The 7,086-nt window shown below is 41.7% G+C and overlaps 1 long non-coding RNA gene across 1 annotated transcript; it reads right to left on the bottom strand.

Annotated features, from left to right (window-relative positions):
- Window positions 1–2,963: 2,963 nt before the first annotated feature.
- Window positions 2,964–4,359, bottom strand: LOC131183796 (uncharacterized). Its single transcript, XR_009151800.1, has 3 exons — window positions 4,271–4,359; window positions 3,764–3,822; window positions 2,964–3,185 (listed from the first exon to the last, which is right to left on the bottom strand). It is a non-coding gene; the product is annotated as an uncharacterized LOC131183796 (long non-coding RNA).
- Between the last annotated feature and the right edge of the window lie 2,727 nt (window positions 4,360–7,086).

The following is a 7,086-nucleotide window of genomic DNA, read 5'->3' as shown; positions in this document are numbered from 1 at the left end:
ATTTGGCGTATAGCTGGTGCTCCCTCAAAGTCTGCAACACCATCCTCAAGTGCCACACGTGTTCTTCCTCGGTCCGAGAGTATACCAGAATGTCATCTATGAATACGATGACAAAACGGTCCAAAAATGGCTTGAACACCCTGTTCATCAAGTCCATGAAGGCTGCTGGTGCATTAGTGAGTCCAAAAGACATCACCAGGAACTCATAATGACCATATCTTGTCCTGAAAGCCGTTTTGGACACGTCCTCATTCCTGATTCTCAATTGATGGTAGCCTGACCGCAGGTCTATCTTGGAAAAGAATCTAGCTCCTTGGAGCTGATCAAACAAATCATCGATCCGAGGAAGTGGATACTTGTTCTTCACAGTGACCTTGTTCGGTATGCGTAGTCGATACATAACCTCAATGACCCATCCTTCTTTCTCACAAATAGAACAGGAGCACCCCAGGGTGAAGTGCTCGGACGTATAAAACCCTTGTCCAAAAGCTCCTGTAGTTGCTCCTTCAGCTCTTTCAATTCTGCTGGTGCCATCCTGTAAGGTGGCATCGATATGGGGTTGTACCCGGAATAACATCAATGCAGAACTCTATTCCCCTTTCTGGTGGCAACCCTGGAAGCTCTTCAGGGAAGACATCCATGAATTCTCTGACAACAGGAACATTTTCCATGCTGACATCTTCTACAGATGTATCTCTCACCAATGCCAAATACCCTTGGCATCCACGCCTCAACATTTTTCTGGCACTAATCGCTGACACCAAATTATACGGAGCCACGCTCCTGTCACCATCAAAGCTAAACTCTTCCACACCAGGTATGTGGAAATACACCTTTTTGTTCCTGCAGTCTAAGGTGGCATAATGAGTTGCCAACCAGTCCATCCCCAGGATTACATCGAAATCCATTACTGGTAGAGGAACCAAGTCTGCTGGGAGGATCTTTCCATCCACTACCACTGGGCTACCCGGAAATACCATGTCTACATCTATGTTGTCACTAAGTGGGGTAGCTACTGACAAAGGGCACTCTAAAGTTGTAGGGTTTCTACCCAACCTCATGGCAAACACAGGGGAGACAAATGAGTGCGTAGCACCCGGATCTATCAAAACACGAGCCTCATAAGAACATACCAGAAGAATACCTGCCACAACTGCATTTGAAGCTTGAGCATCCTGGTGGGTCAGGGTGAAAACCCGAGCTTGACCCCTACCCTGAGTGGCGTAACCACGACATCGACTTCTACCTCTGACCGCCTCCAAATCCACGTCCCCCTTGTCCTCGGCCTGTTGAACCGATCGCCTGCCATGTTGGAAGCGCCCGGATACAACTGTCGAGGAACATTCGCAACAGAACCCTGTGACCCCATCTGTGGCTCGCTGAACATGGGGCATTCTCTAGCAAAGTGACCCGGTTGGCCACACCTGAAGCATACTCCTGATCCCATCAAACAAGGTCCTGAATGTCCTCTTCCACACTGTGCACAAGGTGCCAAGGAGGATCCTGAGCCAGACCAGGCTGCATGTACCGAGCTGTGACCCCGCTGGATCCGTACCACAGTGCAGATCCTCGTGGTTTGTGTTTAAAACCACTTTTCTTGTTCCTACTCTTTCCTCTGTAATTACTCTGGCCACCACTATCCAGAGTACCCATGGAAGGGACACCTGAGGAACCCTCTGCTCTGTTTTTCTTTGCTCTTCCGCTGTTATCTACAGCATAACTAATCTCAATCTGTCTAGCTCGATCAACTACCACGTCAAAAGACTGATCAGACATCATGGCCAGGTTCGCATACCTCCTGTCAAGCCCCTTTAGGAATCTTTTCACCTTCATAGTCTCTGTAGATACTGCTGTAGGGGCATATCTGCTCAATTCCAGAAATTCTGTAGCATATTCATCTACAGACCTGCCATTCTGTCTTAAGGCCTCAAAGGCCCACTGCTTCTGATCTCTGAAGCTTTCTGGCACAAACCGATTGATAAAAAGTTCCACAAACTGAGCCCATGTCAAACCCTCCATCCGGGGTAACACGTAGTCATTCATCCATTGCCTAGGCATGGGCCCCATGACGTGCTGCATACACTCTATCAATCTTCTATCACCAATCGTAATCGTTCTGCCGTCATGCAGGAATCCAAAAACCGATATGCATCGTCTGACACATCATAGGTACCAGGCACCAACTTCTTGAAATTTATGATCTGTTTGTAAGATTCCTCTCTTGGTGCGGTGGACTGCTGCTGCTGTGGAGGGTGGACCATATACTGCGCCATCATGTCGATGGTTCTCTGCAGACCAGCTAGAGTAGCTGCCATGGGGTCCATAGGACCCTGTGCCATGAAAGACTGTTCCTGAACTGTGGGTAGCTGCTCTTCTACTTGAGCAGCTCTAGGCCTCCTACCCCGCCTCCTGGGCGCCTCATCTGTCTTGACACCTTGTCGTGCACATCCGCTCGTGCGATGGCGCCTCTCACCTTCTACGCATTTTCCTGAAATTCAGCAGCATTAGCCCACAAAATTCAAAACTGCACATTACATAGCTCTATAGACTCATATTTATACATAACATATGGAGCAGAAACTAGAAGCAAAGATGACAATGCAAGACGAATGTGGACCCTATATTTCCGCATGTGACTCCAAGTAGACTCTTCCCAACACTTTAGACAACATTCCCTAAGAATCGAAAGCCTAAGCTCTGATACCACATTTGTCACGACCCAACCTATGGGCCGGACCGGCACTAGGACCTGGGCCAGCCTAAAGCCCCCGAGGCCCGTAGTAAGCCTAACTGTTCATTTACCCAATGCTGAGGCCCATTTGGGCCCAATTTCAAGAAAACAAACGGACAGAGTCCGGCCATAAAATGGACTTACCAACGGGGAGTTTTTGACTCACCCGACCTGTAAACACAATAAACAATCCATTGGGGAGCTCAGCTCACCCTCCACATACTCATCAACATAATAATAAATGGGAGCTCAGCTCCCTCATCCAATCCATCAAAACAGACTTAAAATATTAAGTTTACAGGTCCAACATGATAATAATATTATAGACCAAATTCAAATAATTACTGCTAACACATGCGGAAATTCTAGGAGTAATTAAAATTACACAAATATTAATAAACAACCTGCGAAGTAGAAAGGCAGGTTAACTCAGAACAAAATATCCTCCTGTGGCCTGTAAAAATTTTTGAACAGGAGTGAGCGTTCGACTCAGAGAGTAAAATATCAATTTTAACCATAATCTCTATAACTATCTGTAACTAATGCACCCTGTAGAGTGAAATGCAACATCAACATCATATTCACATCATAGCATCAAAAAGGTAATTTGGAGCACTCACACACCCTGTAGCATCAATCATAATATATTGGGAGCTGATCCCCTATACAGCTCTCTTAAATCCAACCTGGTGCCAGCGAAGAACTCAAGCCGGAGTTTCGCTTAATAAACAAAATCGAGGGTCCCAGCGAAGAACTCAAGCCGTGACTACCCCTCGAAGGAATGGGTCCCAGCGAAGAACTCAAGCCGTGACTACCCGTCCTATCCATAGTCCACACCACATCACACGCACGCCAACGCACGCACACTGCTCCAAATTACCACAACAACACTCATGGCACATTAACAGTTATGAATGCAACATAATTCGTGCCTAGAGTTTAACTACATAAATATATGCATATAAGTGATGCATGGGCATGCTGAACATATAATAATATCGAAATTACAATTAAAATTAATATTTTACTCACAAACTTGACGACAAATTACTGTGGCGGCTGGGCGGAGGAAGAAGGCTGTCCCGGCTCACCTGACAATTACATTACATCTATTTAATAAATTTGACTCAATACAAACAAAGAAAAAGATCAAGTACGTCCTAAGTCGTGCCGAAAATCCGGCAGAGTCTCCCCTATACCTAGGACCTACCCAACCTGCAAAAGGGCTAAAAACGCACTTCTATATTCACAATCCATATATCAACAGTTCAATCATATCACACAGCCCCTCCTGGGCCCATCAAATCAATCATCCATCACAATACGCAAAATTTCAATTTAGTCCTTATTATTGATCATTTTTGCAAAAACTGCCCAAACAAGCTCTAAAAATTATAAAACTTTGCCCCGCTGTCCTTAGCAATATTACTAAGCTATTGCAAAAAGAATCGTAATTTTCTAAGCTACCACGAATATTTTATGGATTTTTAATCCTATTTAAGCACTAGAAAATTACGAAAAAATAAGGTTCGGGTTTACCTTTGCCGATTCCGACTTCGGGAACGCGCTCGGGACGTCTGACAATGGGGGGCTAGCCAAAACCTCGGTCCAATTCGGAGACTTTTCCGTGCAGTCCGTTCGGCGAAATTTGCGCACCGGTCAATCGCCGAATTTCCGCGAATCGAGGATACCTACACGAAGCCCATAACACGGGGGTTAGTACATAAATTTTTCAGAATTTTCTAAGCTCATTTAATGGTCGAAAATACACTGCGAAGTTCCGTGGGACCCACCGAAAAACGGTGTCGAAAAAATTCAAAATTTATGTCGTTGCGAAGCTCTCGACGAATGGAGCGTGCTGGTGGCCTCGGTTTCCTCGTGGGATTCACGGTTTTCGAGAAATCTAGCCCAAAAATTGAAATGGGCTAAAATCTTCCCGAGCAAAAATCGGACAATCTGCTCAATGGATTTCGGCGTTCTTGGTGTCTATGGAAAGCTCTCGCCGAGTAGATGATTTTGGACACAAGACCCGGTCCAATCGGTGGCCGGATCGGCCGGATTTGGTCGGGGAAGCCGAAACGCCCCGCGCACGAGGAAGGGAGATCGCGCGCGTTTTCCGGCCGCTGGCGGTGTCAGTGGGGACAGTGGGAGGCGTCGGCGAGGGAGGACGAGGGAGGCGGTGGCCAGGATGGGAGGAGAGAGAAACGAGAGAGAGAAGAGGGGAGAGCCATTGCGTGCGGGAGAAGAAAAAGGAAGAAGGAAAAGGGCCGGTCTGATTCGACCGGTCCGATCCGGTCCGGTTCGATTCGGCCGGTTCGATTCAGGATACAAAATTTTGAATTTTTACTCTGCCTCGGGACCGAAAACGAGGTCCAAAAATTCCGAAAAAAATTCCATAAAACTCAGAAAAATACGTAGACTCCAAATATATTTTTAGTTTTGCCACGTGGTCTTTAAATTAATTTTTAAAAATCATCAAAGTTTATATTTTCGGAAAATCAAACCCGATTTTTAAAATCAAAAAAATCTCAGAAAAATTCCAAAAATTCAAATAAAATTAAAATACCAAAAATACTCATAAATAATAAAATTTTGGGGTGTTACATTTTTTATTTGAATATTTAATTTATTTATAATATTAATAATAGGTGGTAATGGTTATAATGATTGGTAGTTAAGTGGTAATGATGACTAAGTGATGATAGTGGTGGCTAAGTGATGGTGATGGTGGCGACAACAATAATTAGATGGTGATGGTGGTGGCGGTGGCGGTGGCAGTGACAGTAAAGTGAGGTGGTGTTGGTGGTAGTGACTAAGTAGTGGTAAATGTGATAATAGCTAAGTAGTGGTTACGAATTTACAGTGGTCAAATTATGGTAATAATAATGTTGATAACAAAATGGTGATGTTGATGGTGGTGGTTGTGATGGTGGTGGTAGTGATAACAGAGTAAGAGCAAGGATGACAAAATAGTAGTGGTGATAGTATTGATAATAAATAAAAAAAATCAAAACAAATAATCATAATTACATTCATTTTATATATAATGAGTTAAATGTAACTAATTATATTACTTAATTATTATTTCATTATATCAATTTTTTTTGTGTTATCAAATACGTAATTAAATATTTAATGTCATGGCTATTACATTGCAACTTTTATTACGTCATACCTTATTTCACTTATGCCTACGCTTAGCAGCATCTTCTTTGTGTTGATTATTCAGTTCATATCACTAAATCAAAATAAAATTTAACTAGAAATGCTCTGCAATTATTCATCCCTTAATGTAAGTAATGGTATTGAATAGCTCAATAATAATAATAATAATAACCCTAGCCAACATGACATATTTAACTCTCCCTCCCCTACATAAATTTTGATTCCTGAAAACCAAAACCCTCTCCAAAACTTGTAACGCATGAAGACTTCTTTCACTCAACACTTGCATGTAGACGAAATTTCTTTTCCCTATATTGTGCATGGACCATTAGAGCCTATTGACCTTGTGTAGCTCAAAATGAGCATTGATTTAATAATAACCAAACTCAACTAGAATCTATCTAACTCAATTTCAAGTGATGTGTAGATTCTTTCTCTTATTCATGAAAAATCTTTGAGGTTGCATCTAAGGAGGAAGGACACTCAAATGCATTCCAAAGATGAGTCCAAGTTGAGAAAGAACAAGATTATGAAAGTTAAGACTCGAAGTGAAGGTATGAAAGTCATAGAGTTAAGAATTGAGTCTTAGAACTTGTGTAAAAAGAATAGATGAAAATTTTAGTTAATTGGAGCTCAAAAATCTTTCTTTTAATTACTTTATAAAATTTTCTTTTATCATGACCTTGGATATTTATATTGGAATATATATATTTCTCTTAAAGTCTAAATCAGATTTTTAAAGATTGAAATTTTTCTGAAAAATTTGAAACAGGTATCTGGTAAATTAGTTTAGTAAACTTATTTGCTAAAATATTAGTTTGCTAATTTTTTTGCTAAAATTATAGTTTGCTACTGTTGCCAAAATTTTCATTAGTTTACTAAATGATCAGAGTTACTCTACTTCATGCAAAAAGACAAAATAACGACTATTTTGCCTAGAATGGAGTGTGTAACGTTCCAAAAGGTTTCAAACAGTCTAAAATGACTTGGGACTATAAATAGACTTTCTTTACTTCATTTTACACTTAATGAAAGCTTACAATTGCAAGTCCAATTTTCATTTTTCATTTATTGCTTTCATTCAAGAGCTTTAACGTGTTTGAGCTACCATTGGCAAATCAACTCATCTCTTCTTTATAGTTTGATTTGTATTGAGTGAAAGTGAGTGTTAAAATATTAAATTGCATTTA

This window comes from Hevea brasiliensis, chromosome 10, assembly GCF_030052815.1.
Source record: "Hevea brasiliensis isolate MT/VB/25A 57/8 chromosome 10, ASM3005281v1, whole genome shotgun sequence".
NCBI lineage: Eukaryota > Viridiplantae > Streptophyta > Magnoliopsida > Malpighiales > Euphorbiaceae > Hevea > Hevea brasiliensis.
This window is presented reverse-complemented; position numbering and strand designations above follow the sequence as displayed.